Source organism: Podarcis bocagei (assembly GCF_964188305.1).
Source record: "Podarcis bocagei genome assembly, chromosome: 11".
In the NCBI taxonomy this organism is placed as follows: Eukaryota; Metazoa; Chordata; class Lepidosauria; order Squamata; family Lacertidae; genus Podarcis; species Podarcis bocagei.
Genome location: NC_138136.1, coordinates 52,608,700 through 52,625,546, shown reverse-complemented (window position 1 = coordinate 52,625,546; position 16,847 = coordinate 52,608,700). Strand labels below are relative to the sequence as shown.

At 45.2% G+C, this 16,847-nt stretch overlaps 1 protein-coding gene across 4 annotated transcripts in view; it reads left to right on the top strand.

The window, feature by feature from the left end:
• The window catches only part of RAB27B (RAB27B, member RAS oncogene family), a 131,392-nt gene that overhangs the window by 100,356 nt on the left and 14,189 nt on the right, over positions 1 to 16,847 (top strand). The window lies entirely within an intron of this gene.

Sequence of the window (16,847 nt, the reverse complement as noted above, 5' to 3'; positions counted from 1 at the left end):
TAAAGACAAAACAAGTGGGCTGCCATTATTGGCAGACTTATCTGAGGGAGCAAGGTCAAACCTCTCCCATTCCGCCTTTCAAAAAACTGGAGTAACAAAGAGATAAGAGGTGGATTTAGCATCTGCTCATGGTGTGCCTGAGAACACACTTCTTTTTTCTCCCACGTAGGGGAGCAGCTGCAGTAAGCGGATGTATTTCAGGGGCTAGAAACCTCTGAGATAACAAAGTGAAGCACCGAAGTGAAAGGAAAATGTAGCCTGTAGCTACGCTTGCGTGTTGCTTGGGGGGTGTGAACTGGATCAGAGACTTCCTACTGAACGACTTGCTAAAGATATTAAATTACCTTTATGTAAGGAGCTGGAAAGACAAAAAACGGAATAGAAATGAAAGAGTGTTGTGTTTGGAAGCCCAAGAATGCAAAGCAGGTTTGGAACCTGGGACACTCCAATGTTGTTGTTGTTGTTTAGTCATTTAGTCGTGTCCGACTCTTTGTCACCCCCTGGACCAGAGCACGCCAGGCACTTCTGTCTTCCACTGCCTCCCACAGTTTGGTCAAAACTCCAATGTTACTGGACTACAAAACTGTCATACTCCCTGATGATTGACCATGCTTGCTGGGGCTGATGCAGGGCCCTTCCACAAAGCCACTTCCGGGCCTGCCCCAGGAGGTGGGGTTGCGGGCATCACGCCCCTCCCCACGTGAGCGGGGGCTGGTCTCAGCCCCCGCGAGAGCAGGGGAATCCCATCCGGCCATGCCTCCCGGCCAGCCAATCGGCTGGCGGGAGGGGGCGTGGCCTTGCCCTATTTAGGACCGGAGCGGAGGGGGCTCGCCCTCTCTTCTCCGGCTAGCCCCGCGTTTTCCCACCCTCCCTCCCTTTAGTTGGGCTTTAGGTAGGTAGGTCTGACTTTGCTATGGGCTTCGGCCTGTCGCCGCAAGGGGCATGGTAGGAATTTTTCCCAATTGGCAATTTCCAGCCTTTTGGTTTTTCGCCTACCTCGTAGCAACTCGTCACAACTCTTCGGCATTGGCGGTAGGCATTGGTAAGAAGGGGTTAAGAGGATGTGTGTGGGGGGAGGAACGCCATCACCTCCCCCCAGTGAACGAAGGGTGGTCCGTTAAAGGACTCCGGGGGGCGTGGCCCTGTCCGAAGCCTATGGAGGTGTGGGCCAAAGGCACGCCCCAGAGCGGTAACCCGGGGGAGCTCTTAGTTGACGTGCCTCGGCGGGAGACTCCCCCGATCAGTGTTAACCCTTCACCGTGTCTCCAGCAAATGGGCTGGAGCCGGATAGTCGTTAGGACCAATGCCTAAGCCAATGCCTCTCATTCCTGAATTTAATAAAGTTGTGGCCTAATTCGCCCAATTAACCTTAATTATGTGTCTCGTGTGTTTATTTATCTTGGTGGGGGGCGGGAACTCGCCACGCAATTTCATTTGCCCTGTGATTTCGAGTCTGAGAAAATTTTATTTATATTTTGTCTTGCCACGTTCCCCAAGAAAACCTGCTGTTTACTGCTGAATTTCAACAATCCACAGAAAACCCTATGGATGTTTGTTCTGGTTCAACAGCAAACTGGACTTTCAAAGGGAAAGCAGAAGGACAAAAAACAACAGCACACCATCCTCTCAGATTCATGACTTGAAATCATGAGACAACCAAAACTGTGGATGGCTTGAAGTTCAGGTTCCAACAACATCTGGAAGGCTACAGGTTCCCAGCCTTTCTGTAAATGATCAGAGCACGAAGTTATCTCTCACCTGAAAGTTACAGTGCAGTGTGAAGCAACAGCAGCCCAGGATGTCTGGCTATAGAAGTTATTTCATTCTTTATTCAGAACTTTACCCATAGTGTAAAACTCTGTTCATTTAGGCTTGGTGAAAAATCCTGCCTAAAGACTCGTATTGACTGTAAGGTTTAAGAGGTTTTACTTTGGGCTACTACAAACCAAACCCCTTTTGTGCCAAGCTCTGTGCATATGTATCTGTGTGGATTGGGTGGAAGCATCCTTCCATTCTGCAGGCCTTCACGACTGTGGAGTTCCCTGTTTCCACTTGCTGAATATATCAGCAAGTGGAAGTGCCACAAACAGCATACTCATTGGTGCCAACCCGCAGAAGGCCCTGAAATGGGGCGTCCTGGGGCAGGGCCTGAGCTGCTGGATCCCAACTCTGCAGACCAGAGGTGACATTAATTGTGTGAATGTTGACCTGTTTGGTTACTGAATTATATAGTGCGAATGAATGTGGTTAATGCGTACATTTTTGCTTTGCAAATAGCAGCTGTGTGTGTGTGTGGTGGGGAAACCTGAGCAGCCTCATGACTGGGAGGAGTGGGGAAGGGAAAAATCACTTCTCTGAAGCTATATAATAATAATAATAATAATAATTTATCTATACTCCGCCCATCCGTCTGGGTTTCCCCAGCCACTCTGGGCGGCTCCCAACACAATATTAAAAACAATAAAACGTCAAATATTAAAAACTCCCCGAAACACGGCTGCCTTCAGATGTCTTCTAAAAGTCAGATAGGTGTTTATTTCCTTGACATCTGATGGGAGGGCGTTCCACAGGGCGGGCACCACTACCGAGAAGGCCCTCTGCCTGGTTCCCTGTAACCTCACTTCTCGCAGTGAGGGAACCGCCAGAAGGCCCTCAGAGCTGGACCTCAGTGAACGATGGAGGTGGTCCTTCAGGTATGGTTCTGTGGGCATAAGTGGGAGGTTCATTTGAAACAATGGAGGTTGGTCCACTAGAGTGAATGAGGCAGTGCCATACCAGCCTTGATCTGCCATTAGCCAGGCCCCTTACAATCAGTCCAGGTGGTGGTAGCATTGCCTGTCTGCTTCCTTCAGCCTCAGTACTGGCCATGTAGAACTGACTTGCGGGAAGGGGAAGGAGGGAGACAAAGCTTGCAGGAGTCAGCTCTGCCTGGCATTGACTCTGCTGCCACCTAGTGTTGGCCTCCTTGCCTTCTGCCCTAGCAGCCCCAACGAACACCAGACGCTGCTGGTTCAGGTTTCAGAAACCAGATAAGTGTTTCTTGCAAATGCAAGTAGGTTCTGATGCCACACAGCAAAACGTCTACATGCACACACACAAGCCACAATTCATGTCAGAAGTTAATGTGTAACCTTCAAGCAGGATGGCAGTGCGTGTTGCAGCTGTAGAAATGAGGTTTTTTTTCTGGACCGCAAAAGGGAGATAAGGAATTAAACTTCTCTTTATCCCATCCGTGCTTCCTTTCAGCTGTTATTTGCATAATGTGTTGATTGCACTTGCACAATTAAGACTATGTTTTGTTGCCCCTCCAAAAAATGAAAGTAAGGGTCAAATTTGAGGTGAAAAGCACATTAAACTGGGGAGGGGGGGGGTCTACTCTTTACACTTTACTGAACAAATGGGGGAGTGGGGAGAAACGTGCCCCTCCTTGCCAAATCTCGTTGAGCCCCATAAACTGTAAATCGTTTTCTTCCTGCCTGGTTCATTTCCAGTATCGGAGTCGGGGCAGGAGAAATTTCTTTAATGTTAGGAAGTACAACAGGGTGAGGCAGGGGAGGGCTATGAATTTTTCTCCCTTCCTCTGCATCCTTAACATTTTATTATAAAGAGGAGCACCCACCCTTACTTTATATGTGAATGAGGCAAATACAAGGGTACCTCGGGTTAAGTACTTAATTCGTTCTGGAGGTCCGTTCTTAACCTGAAACTGGTCTTAACCTGAAGCACCACTTTAGCTAATGGGGCCTCCCGCTGCGGCTGCGCCGCCGGAGCATGATTTCTGTTCTCATCCTGAAGCAGAGTTCTTAACCCGAGGTACTGTTTCTGGGTTAGCAGAGTCTGTAACCTGAAGCGTCTGTAATAACCTGAAGCGTCTGTAACCTGAAGCGTATGTAACCCGAGGTACCACTGTATATGTAATATAGCACGCACACCTACGCAGTTGCCCCGCATGCTTAGTTTGGGCCTTAAAAGCCCTTTAAACTTTGACTGAGTCATTCTTCCCCTTAAAGAAAAGAAAAAACCGCTGGTACTGTACAAGAGGTTTTGCACACAGCTGTGTTTGCATGCCCATCTTGGCCTTGACCTTGAGAAAGTTTGCACAACGATAAGGAGCAGTTCTCATGGTGGATGGCGACTGTACCTGCCTCCTGTGACACACTAGGGTAGTTTGTGCCTCCTGTAAAATCTGCTTCAGGGCGTAGTTGGCGCCTATTTAAAGCCCAGGTATGCACCCTCCCTCACAAGATACAGAAACTCTCGAGGCAGACACGCCAAGGCACACATTACACGTAACAGCCACATTGTAGGATATTGGCAAACAAATGGCAGGAATGTTAATTTGAAAGGTGACCATAAAGATGGGTTGTAGCTGCGTCGGTGGGCAAACCTCAGATTCACTTCCTCTTGCCCTTTGGTCCTCTTGCAAACACATGCTTTGAGCCACCAACCATATGGGAGCAGGGAAACAGGTGGAGAAAGGGTTCAGTGTTCCCATCACTTCTCTGGTCTAAGTTTCTGAAGTTGCTTTACTTCTGGGCAAAAAAAATTAAATAAAAAAAGTTAAGGTGTGAGCATGTAGTTAGCTCCTGCATTGTGCTTCTAGTCAGTAGCTGTGCCGATTCCTCATTTTATGTCTGTCTTCCCACAGTGGACCTTAACTCTTTACTTCCAAGCTCTTAAAGCATGGCAATCTTCTTCTCCTTTTCTTAACCTATGGCGTTAGTGCCAAGCAAACAAATAGGTCTGAGATGAGGGTGGGGATAGGTGCGCTGGTTGGTTGGTGATGGCAGAAAGGATCCAGGAGGGGGAAAGTTATGCTGTTCTCCCATGGAGAAACAGGGTCTCACTCCGGTGAGAAATTGCAGGTTCCCTCCAATGCAGCCTGTTATCTCCCCTTGTCCCATGTTCATTCTGTAGATGGTGATGAAAAAAGATAAGGTGGACAGACAGAGAGAGAAAAAGAGGACATAATCATGTGTGTTCCCTAGGTGCCAGCTGACTCCTTGGGACATGCAACACAATAACATCCAAAAAAACATGGTTGACTTGCCTAAGATCCAGGACAAAGCGCCACATTTCGGACATCAATTCAAGCTTTGAACGTATGAGAGCCCTACACAATGGTCAAAGATTAAGAAGTGAATCACAGCCATTTCCCACTTGCCACTTCTAAACCTGTGTTGCCTTCCACAGCCAAGCTGTGGGTCAACATGTGTCCAAATCCTATGCCTGTTTTTGAGTAATGTTCCAGAGATGGTTTGACCTCCAATCTACGCACTTGCTGAGCCATTCCGAAGACACACCTGGATTTAGTTTGGGTTGGGTGGTGGGAATCAGGGTGCTTTTGTTTGTAAGTAGGGCTATTTTTTGCCTTAAGGTGAATTGCTCACTGGTTTTGTGGACTAGCAGACCCGTCAGAAAGGTTCAGCATTTTAAGGTGGAGCCGATTGTGCCAGAGGTGAGGTCCTGCTGAGTCACAAAATAGCAGTTCCTTCTGCTTCCACAGAACCTGCATTTCCACTTTGCCTGTTACCTGAGTCCTGCTTATTAATAAGGTAGGCTGAGTTAGGTGTAGCTTATTGGTTAAATGGCTGGGGAGGGAATAAAAGATGGGTTTGGGGGATCCCAAGTCTCTTGTCACTGGTAGTCATGGAAATGAGGAACAACAGCCCCGAAATGAATGCATTTAACGCTTAAATCTATATAAGTCAAGTGAGAGGGAGAAAGCTATGACTTGAGAATGGGGGTGAACAAGATCATAAAGCAGTAAGGAGGCAGGAATGTTGCTCCAGGAAGTTAAGGGTGAGGGAAGATAAAAGTTTTAGCAGCAGTAGGGGAAGTCTTCTAAGAAAAAAATGAGTATTTTCTTCCTCTGTTTTAAGTTTGCATCACAGCAGTTTCTTCACTTAGTTCCAGAGTTTTCTTGAAAGCCTAAACTCATGCAGCTCAACATTAAAACCATTAAAAATATGAGATTCCTTCTTTACAAAATGCTATGCAGAACCCATTCTGAGAATGTGGCTTTATCATTCAGTAGCCTATGGAATAGGGATGGGAAACTGTGGCTCCTCAGATGTTGGATCCTAACTGCACAAGCCGAGGGTGAGAGGAGCTTTAGTCCAACACCATCTGGAAGGTCACAAATTTCCAGCTTTGTTGTAGAAAATAAGAGATATATCACCAGAGGCAAGAAGGCGTCCTTGTCTAAATGAAGAGCACAAAGAGGAGCATAAACTTCCACAAAAGAAATGCAAGAAGACAGTAAAGAATGCTTTAAAAAAATGAGTGGCCTTGGATGACAAGGGAGTCAAAGGTGTGCTACTGGAGAATAAGGAGATTTCAGAGAAGGCGAATGAATTATTTTCTTCACAGTGGAAGATGCAAGGCAGGTTCCTGTAACTGAGCAATTTTTCTCGGGAAGGGAGTCTGAGGAACTGAGGCAGATAATGGTGGTAAGAGATGGAGTTCTAGGCTTATGGACCAATTACATACTGACAAATGACTGAGTCCAGATTGGAATCACCTGACAGTTCTTAAAGAACTCAGATTATTAAAGATGGAGTTGCCAAGCGCATGGAATAACCAGTCCTTCAGAAGCAGAGCGTCTGCAAGGGTAAGACTTGTCTCATTAAGCAATTAGAGTTCTTTGAGAGTGTCAGCAAGCTTATAGCTGATCCAATCAACAGTATGTTCTTAGACTAGAAGTGTCTCGCCAAATGTTCCTGAGTAAGTTTACCAGTCCTGGAATAATAAAAAGAGGTTCTCCTGTGGATCTGGAACTGTTTAAGGAATAGGAAGCAGAGAGTATGAATAAATGGGCAGTTCTCATTGTAGAGAATATAGAAGGCAGAGTCCCTGTAAAGATTGGTATTGGGATGTGCTTTTTAACTTGCTTATAAGCGGTGTAAAATTAGGAGTTACGTTGTGAGAAAGCCAGGGGTAATGACAATGTCAAATTGTTCTAGGTGCTTAAATCAAAAAGGTTGATTTTGAGACGCTCCAAAATGATCTCTCCAAACTGGATGAATGTGTAGTAAAAAGATAAATGCAACTCAAATGTAAACTGATGCACGCAAGAGCAAGGATTCCTAACTGGCAATGACTACAAGGCAGGTTCCTGTAACTGAGCAAGCTTGGGGGTTGTAAAGGATAATTTGATTAATATGCCAATCCAGTGTGCGGCAGCTGTGAAAAAGGTGAATTCCATGTCTGGGATGGTTGGGAAAGGGATTGAAAATAAAATGACCAACATCATAATGCCGTTATACAAACCTGTGGTGGGACCATTTTGAAATACCGTGTACAGTTCTGGTTGCCTCACCTCAACAAGTATAGCGTAGAGCTGGAAAAGGTTCAGAAAATGGCAACCCGAATGATCAAACGGACAGGCATCTTGCAATGGTGGGAAGCATTGCCTCTCTTTCTCCCCCACTAGTCATCCTTCCAATTCCATACATAGTTTCTGCCAAGGGAATTGCTCCTTGCACCTTGAAGAGGGAGTTGAAAATATATATAATTCAAGCAAGGTCTCAAAGGGAAAATGGTGTGTCAGACAATGCGTCATTGTGTGTTTGCACTGATGCAGGAAGTCAACATTCACTTCCTGCCTCCCAGATAACAAGATTAATTCTTTGGGGTTTTTTGTTGAGATACCATCCACAGACGGTGATAATTTCTTGCTAATGCAAAATACAGCACTTGAGTTGAGTGCCCTTTTCCTCTGTGCAAGTGTGCTGCGCTGGCAGAAGGCTGTGAAGGGGATGACCAGAAAGAGAAGCAGGAAAGGTAACTCCTAACTTCTGATTTCAGCCTCACTAAGGGGAAACTCCCTTTCCCCACCTTTCTCTGTGTGAGAGACGCTTAGTATTTTTCACTCTCGCCACCGATTAGGCTCTAAAAACTTGCAGAAGCAGCTGCGGGTTTAACACCTTGACAAGGAAGGTGTCACTATCTTGACATATGCTAAAGGAAGTTGGCTCATCTTTCTAACTGCATATTTGTGGGGACATCACTAGTTTCAAATGAAGCATTTGTTCTTTCCTAGACTTCGCGAAGGAGATGCAATGCAGGAGGGTAAAAGCAAAGGGGAGGCATTTCTCCCCTTTCCCAAACTTGTAATATTCAACCTAGTTGGAGGCTGCTGCAGCTTTGAGTCTTAGAACTGATCTGCTCAATCATTTTCCAGGTCTCTGCCATGGTTGTTCTGCGGTCCTGATGTCCATAAAAGCCAAAACATGCTTTTTTGTTCCTTTAGCAATCTAAGCAATAGGCCCGGGCGACTGCAGACAGCATGAATCACTCAGTTAAAAGTGTCATCCCTAAGCAGGGTTCCTGTGACTTTCATAGATTTTAATATTTCATATTCTTTCTTCTTTTGCACTGTTTACATTCCCTACTTCACTTCACCCAGGCGCATATATGCACATCTGCCAACTGAGCATAGCATTCTATGCCTGAAAGTGGACTGTATGCCACAAAACCTGATGCCATAATAAATTTGTTCGTTTTTTAGGTGCCCCAAGACTCTCCCTGGCTTCCCCCCCACACACACCTTTAAGCTCAAATTAACACTTTTGTATTGTCATCTAGTTCAGACATCTTAGCACTTTTTTGTGGTGGGAGGGGGGTCCAAACAATAACAGGTTGGAAGCAAATGGGAAGAAAACAGCACTTTATTAGATTTGACCACACACTCCAGCACCCTACCCCATCCGTTAGAAACTACACTAGCATAATTAAATACTAAACACACAGAGATACACAGGAAATCAGGAGAGAGAGAGGCGCATCCTTTCCCTACCCAATCTTTCAGTTGGGGGGTTGCTTTGGTCTTCCAGCATTTAGCGATGCAAATTCTGGCTGTCTCTAGAAGAGTTGCAATTACTTCTAGGTCTGTTGGACTCTCCTCCAATCTCAGACAGCAAAGATGAGCTGTTTTGAGAGTGTGTGGCAAGTTGTAAACAGTGCTTTCTCATACTATCTCAAATAAGCTGTTCCATAACTTTTTTTACACTGCCAGAAGATATGCTAATAATCTACTCTTAATGATCCACATCTCCATCAGAGCATATTTACTTTATATAGTCTGGTTCGTCTATGAGGAATAAGATACTACTGATAGATTGTCTTGAAGAAATTCTTTTTGAGAGTAGTGCTCATCAGAGATCTGGGAATATTATTAAACAACCAAACCCATTTCTCTTGTTGGATATTATAATTTAATTTTATCAAGTCTGTCACCCATTTAATGTTATATGTGGGCTGTGTATGAGTAAGTTTAATTTCAGAAAGAATTGCGTGAACATTAGTTATTAATTTCTTTTGGTTAATTTTCAGTAACAGAGTTTCAAATTCTGTCAATCTATGCAGTCTTCCATATTTTTTCATTAGTTGTTCTCCCATGTGACTGAGTTGGAAAAACTGAAAGACAGAGCCCATTGTCCCAATGCAAGTAAGGCTTGGTGATATGAGATTGTGTGTTCCTCTTCAATCCAAGCTCCCACATGCATGGTGTTTCTCCATATTGGCATATTGATTGTGCCGTATCATCCTTGGTTTGAAAAATAGATGTTTAAAGGAAGAAACACAACAGGGGAAGGTCATCACTAATTGCTTTGGAAACCGTGCCTTTGGAATATCTTGTCTGTAACCTAGCAGTTATGGAAGAATGTTGTCAGAAAAACGTGAGCAAACTTGGATATCTCTTTGAGAATGTTCATAATTGCTAGAATAGGAAGATATGGAGCTGCCATTGGTCCATCTAGCTCCCTGTTGTCTGCAGTGCCTAACAGTAGCTCTTCCAGGGTTTGGACAATGAGTTTTTCCCACCCAGAGATGCTGGAAATTGAACCTGAGACCTTCTGCATGCAAAGCAGATGCTTTGCCACTAATCTACAGTCCTTAGGAGTCACAATTCAGTGGGAGAGCACGTTTTGTTGATGGATGGTCCCAGGTTTACTCCTTGTTTTCACCAGTGAAAATGATCTCAGGTAGCAGAGCTGGAAAAGATCTTGGTGGAATCATGACAGGTTCTTCATCCACTTGTTAAAGGCATGGAAAGCCCTAATTTCCTCCTTTGTATCTGGTCACCCTGGGGATGGATGTTTACTGGCAGAATCATGAAATCATACAGTTGAAATCATACAGAAGGAAGAAGACGAAGAAGAAAAAGAGTTTGGATTTGATATCCCGCTTTATCACTACCCGAAGGAGTCTCAAAGCGGCTAACATTCTCCTTTCCCTTCCTCCTCCCCCACAACAAACACTCTGTGAGGTGAGTGGGGCTGAGAGACTTCAAAGAAGTGTGACTGGCCCAAGGTCACCCAGCAGCTGCATGTGGAGGAGCGGGGAATCGAACCCGGTTCACCAGATTACGAGTCCACCTCTCTTAGCCACTACACCACACTGGCTCTCGAGGGCCTTCTAGTTCAACCCCCTGCAATGCAGGAATCTTTCGTCCAATGTGGGACTCAAACCCACAACCCTGAGATTAAGAGCCTCACACTCTAGCAACTGAGCTATTCAGCGGCCTACCTAGCTTCACCAAATGACGGTTTTGCCACTGTGAAGATGCAGTATGGCCAGGAAGCTGAGTTTGTTGAATTTCTGCCTGTTCCGCTGCTAAAGTCAGAGAGGAGAAAGGAGGCATCCTTGAAATTAACACCAGTGTTTCTGATTATTCACCTGCCACCGAGAAGAATGGGTCTGTTTGTGACTTAAATGCTTGTAAAAAGACATTTAAATTATTCAGGTTGTGACAGCAAGCGTGATTGATTTTATTGTAGTTTTGAGTTTCTGCACAGCCTATCTTAATTCCAATATAACCCTCCCTCTTGGGAGCTGCTTCCATGGCTTTGATTTACTTTCAGTGTGATCCTTAGTAGCAACTCCCGAGCCGTTAGGCTTTGCATGTTTCCCCCTTCCGCTTGCTGTTGTGTGAATGGAGATCTACTAACAGCCATGTCTTAAGCAGGGATTCAGTAGCAAATCCTGTTGCCATTGGCAAATACCTAGTTTTTCTGCACTGGGTGGGTAGTGCGTTACCTAAACAATGATTTTATAGTCTGTAGCCACGGTTACCCGATTCCGTCGCTCACAGTTGACAGAATGGGCTGTGTAATTATTAAAAGACTTGACTGCTTTATGGGAGTCTATGACAGGAGTGATTCATGTAGCTACCATGCAGGTTTTGAAAATGCTAAAACACATGGGAATAGATCTGGACCCTGGTGGATTATTAATATCTTACTAGAAACTTGGCAGGGAAGCGAGGGCAGAAAACCCTCAGGCCAACAGCTAAATAGAAAAAAAAAAGTATTTGCAAATGGGAATGGGCGAATCAGACAATTTTGGGTTTTCTCATTTTTACAATCTTACGTTTGGTTCGCCATTTTCCCCGCATCTGTTTGTGCTTTTAAACATTTGTGCATTAAAATTCATAAGCATTTTAGTGTGAGTTTCTCCTGACAGACACACCTTTGTAGACAATTCTGCTGACACAAACATTTTTTGCAACATGTAAGCACTCTGGCTGCCGCATTTTGCACTACAGTAGTTGCAGTTTGCGGACCTTCTTCAAGGGCAGCCCCACATTACAGTAGTCTAGCTTGGAGGCTACCAAGGTGTGGGGACAATAGCCAGGTCACCCCTGTATACAAAGGCTGTAGTTTGTGCACTAGATCAAACCTGAGCACAGGCACTTCTAGCCGGCAAGGCTAAATGGGCCTCAAGTGACAGTGACTGATCGTTCAAGCAGTACTTACCCAAACTACACACCCATTCCTTCATAGGGAGTGCAAAGGGAATTCCCCATTATATTCAGACCCTGGGAACCCTGGTTAATTTAAAGCAGGCTTCCTCAACCTCGGCCCTCCAGATGTTTTTGGCCTACAACTCCCATGATCCCTAGCTAGCAGGACCAGTGGTCAGGGATGATGGGAACTGTAGTCTCAAAACATCTGGAGGGCCAAGGTTGAGAAAGCCTGATTTAAAGTACAGTCATGCTACGTCCGCTCCAGGTTGCGTGTTTTTGTATTGCGTCCCGCAGCAACCCAGAAGTACTGGAATAGGTTACTTCTGGGTTTTGCCGCATGCGCAAAAGCGCTAAATCACGCTTTGCATGTGCGCAGAAGTGCCAAATCGTGCTGCACGCCTGCGGAGACGCAGCGCTTCGAGTTGCAGGCTTTTCACGTTACGGACGGGCCTCCGAAACGGATCCCGTCCGTAACACGAGGTATCACTGTATGGTTAGTGAGCAAACCAGGACCACAAGCCATTGCTTGAACAAAAAATCATTTTAAAACAACCATGGTTCCTCCAAGTTTGGACACACTGAGGAGCCTCTGGTTCACTTCAATCTAGAAGCCGGATCTTACAAACTTTTACTGCAGCACAGCTGCATACAGCAAGGGTCTGGGAAGGCTCACTGCTGTCCATGCATGTAACACTAAACAGTGTTTTAGTGTTTTATGCTAAAAGGTTCTATAGGCGTGCAGAGCGGCAGATTCTAAGCTGCCAGGAACAGCATTTAGAGAAGGGAAATAGCTGTGCTGCACTCGATATTTGTAATAAAAAGGAATAAAAGGCCTTAGGTATGCAATCAATACTTAACAAACTTCTGTGAAATTCCCACCTTTCTTAAGAATATGTTTCAGGAGATTAGAGGACAACACAGTTTTTCATGGCTTTCTTTCTCGCTGCTCTGCTGAGCTGCCCACCTGCGAAAGAGCATTTATTCTTTCCTAACCAGCTTCTAAATGTGGAGCCTAGTTGCCCTGTATGAAAAAACTGTTGCTTGCATAGCTGACCAGGAAAATGAACAGGATGTGATAGTTGAATGACCTGTTTTCTAAAGACATTTCACTGTTGGCAGATTAAATAATTCACATACTGCTGGGCTTTTTACATACTGCTACATTTTAAAATATGTTGGCTTCCTTTTTCAGGTGCATATATTGCAGGTGTTTAAGAAATTTGAGAAGGCATAGCTCTGACGCTGGAACTCTGATGTTACATAGTTTTTAAGAAGCGTTTTTATTTGTAGTGTCTATTTGTGTGCAATGAACCATTTTGGGGGTTTGTGGTTGGAGGGGAGGATATTGCTTGGAATATAGAGCACTGAGGTAAACTGTGGGGGTGAGTTGAAGGGAGCGTGGAATAACTTTTAGGAGAGGACATTTGCTGGGCGCAAGTGGGTCTCGGAGGTTACTAGCTCAACTTGCATTCATGCCAAACTTCTGTTTACTATGGACTTATTTCTGCTGTTCCTCAAGTACTCATGCTAACTCATGCTGAAAACTCTTGATCACCTACCTTCATAGCTGAATCTGCACAGTGCTGTTAGCACAATAAAGCTGTTATGGTAGGTTTTAGTATTAATGGGGGTTCAGCCCCTTGGGGATGAAAAAACACAGTGCTCATGTTTAGATCCTTCTTAAAACTGCTTGTTTAGCATTAAGACTGAGAGCAGTGCTGTGGTGGAGCAACCGCCGTAGCCAAAGCTTTGCCAACTACCTGCATCCAGAGCAGGAAAGGCAGTGAGGGCAGGGGGCAGCTTTGTTTATTTTTCCTCATTTGCCCCCTCACCCAACTCCAGCTTGGCAGTGGCAGCACTGGTGGGGCATCCAGGGACATACTGGGATCAAATCGAACGCTGGGATGGCTTTCATAATTCCACGACTGTCCCGGGAAGACAGGGGCATTTGAAGTGTATGCCACTATAACCAAAACACCACATTTTCCCATATGAACTTGTCCAGACCTTGGATATCATCTGAGACCCTTCCTTCTCTGTATGCCCCTTCAAAGGGACATTTGGAGAGTGCCAGCAAGAGAGCAGGCATGATATATTATGGGGTCACGGTGGCGCTGTGGTCTAAACCACAGAGCCCAGGGCTTGCCAATCAGAAGGTTGGCGGTTCGAATCCCCACGACGGGGTCAGCTCCAGTTGCTCTGCCCAAGCTCCTGCCCACCTAGCAGTTCGAAAGCACATCAAAGTGCAAGTAGATAAATAGGTACCGCTCCGGCGGGAAGGTAAACGGCATTTCCGTGTGCTGCTCTGGTTTGCCAGAAGCGGCTTAGTCATGACCTGGAAGCTGTACACCGGCTCCCTCAGTCAGTAAAGTGAGATGAGCGCCACAACCCCAGAGTCGTCCACGACTGGACCTAACGGCCGGGGTCCCTTTACCTTTACCTAATGATATATTACTGTACTGTTAAATCTGTTTTTAATAATATTTCTGTGATTTTATTACTGTGGCTTTTTTACTTGGTTGTGAATTGCTTCAGGGCTTTTTCAGTGGGAAGCTAAACTTGATAAACCTTACCTTATCTTGGGCTCTTTCCCTGTATCAGAATCCCATCTAGCATTTCTCTGAGCATCATGAATTCCAGATATTCATTCTCTCTCTCTCTCTCTCTCTCTCTCTCTCTCTCTCTCTCACACACACACACACACACACACACACCCTACCTGCTCCCCCAAAGTTTGTGCATGAAGACCTAAGATGACTTCAGTGCCACAAGCTTATGATTCTGTTTATTACATTGTAATGAAAACACCTAGCCAACAGAAGAAGAGAAGAGAATTCTGTCTCCTGAGAAGATTGCTTCTGGTAGCTTTCCCCCCATGCGCCATTACAATTTTATTACCTCCGTCTGTTTATATGCAGTGTTTTGGGAAGAAGACTATTCCTTTCCACACCATATGCTGGTGGCGGACTATGTGTGTTACATAATCTGTGCAAAATTCAATCCATTTTTTTCTTAAGCAGAGGGAACAGCAAGATGAATGAGCTGTCAGGGACAAAAGTAATAAAGTTGTTCAGAACATGTCTCGAATTGGATTACAATTCCGAAAGGACCATAGGGACTCCACTAGCAAAGGATGCGGTGATCCTGGGTGGGGAGAGGCAGGGTTTCACTGGGGCCTCACAGGCTTGTAATTAGTTTCAGGCTTAGCAGAGGAAGTCAGTTGATTAAAACTAACTAGGCACAAAAGCCGTAGGTGCAAATATCTGGCTAAGGGTACTTCATGCAAGGCAAGGATGTCAGACTTTACTGTCTGAATAGGTAATGTGATGAAGCCTCCAGCAGCTCAACCTCTTCATTTGAAGTGCAAGCTGAGATTAGCATAACTTGTTTCTGCAGAACCAGAAATCAGAACATTGGTTTTCAGATGGGAATAAACCCAATCTTTCAGTGGGCAGATTTTGCTCAGTGACCTTTCCCACAATCTGTCTAGAATGTTTGAGTGGACTCGCCTTTCTTTGTCAAGAGGGAGATTGTCAAGTCTTCTGGTTATTTAAAAATCGTAAGCGCCTTGTGTGATGTCAGAAGCCCCGTCATCTGTTCTGTGATCACTTTAAATTCCTTTCCGGGACACAAGACTGTTCTGAATGTTTCAACTTCAGTTTGAGGGGCATGGAAAAGAGTTGAATAATTAGATATTTGCACAAAGCCAGTGTGGCTTGTGAACCCGGTCAGTGTATTCAGCTATTCGAGAGTCTGGTTCTGTGGTAGACAATAATAAATAACTCTGGTGCTGAATTATGACAGTTATGTGGCCCAAATAAAGGCTACTGAGAAACAAAGGGGTAGAATCTGCTCAGGGGAAATGCAAGAAGTGGGGGTGGGGCTAAGGAGACAAAAACTTAATAATTGCCCAATGAGAACTGAGCATGTTCAATGGCTACAAAATGATGAGTTTGAGAGGATAGAAAATGGAAGATGGTAGAATGGAATGTCTTGAAAGAAGGCATGGCTGGCTGCAGTACTGAACAAGAGTCTGCCACGTTTTGTTGGTCAGGTACCACTTGTCCAGGCATAGGCAAACTCAGCCCTCCAGATGTTTTCGGACTACAACTCTCATGATCCCTAGCTAACAGGACCAGTGGTCAGAGATGATGGGAGTTGTAGTCCCAAAACATCTCAAGGCCCGAGTTTGCCTATGCCTGCGCTTGTCTGTTACAAACACACACACCTGAAACAGGGCATGAAGGCAACAGCCCTTCTCTGTTGCTTGTCCATAGGTCCTGATGTTCTTGGACAGGGGTCAGCAAACTTTTTCAGCAGGGGGCCAATCCACCATCCCTCAGACCTTGTGGAGGGCAGGACTATATGGGGAGGGGGGTGAATGAACGAATTCCTATGCCCCACAAATAACCCAGAGATGCATTTTAAATAAAAGGGCACATGCTACTCATGTAAAAACACGCCGATTCCAGTACCGTCTGTGGGCCAGATTTAGAAGGCGATTGGCCCAGATCCAGCCCCCGGGCCTTAGTTTGCCTACCCATGTTCTTGGAGATATACTGAACATGAAGGTTCCATTTAGGTAGCGTGGACAAATATATAACTCCTGAAAGTGTTGTTCACCTTGATTGTCTAATCCTTAAAAATAAAATCATGTAAGCCACTTGCCATTGCTACATCTTGTAGCAGTGAACCCCCTATATTCAGGGCCTAAGTATGCACACTGGACTTCTCCCTTTTGCAAACCGCTTTCAGACATCAAAAACCAGCAAGGGAGTTGTTGGATGATTTCTACTCGATGCGTTATCTGCAAAGAAAGAGATCAGATACAAAGGAGTATTAATCTCAAAAGGGCAATTCACTGGGCAGTCTTTCCCTTCCATCAGCAGAGGTTGGGCAGTGTGACTCTTCTCCCCCACTGCTTAAAACTGCCTGGGCTTCCTGCGTTTGATAGACTGCTCTGTTCCCTTTCCAAGAGCATGAGTGCGGATAAAAGTATGTTAGAAAACAAACGATGAGATCGATCAGATTCCTTTTGCAATTTTCTATCTGAGCTGTGATCGGTGAACCAAAGAGGACGGCCATTTGGGAAGAA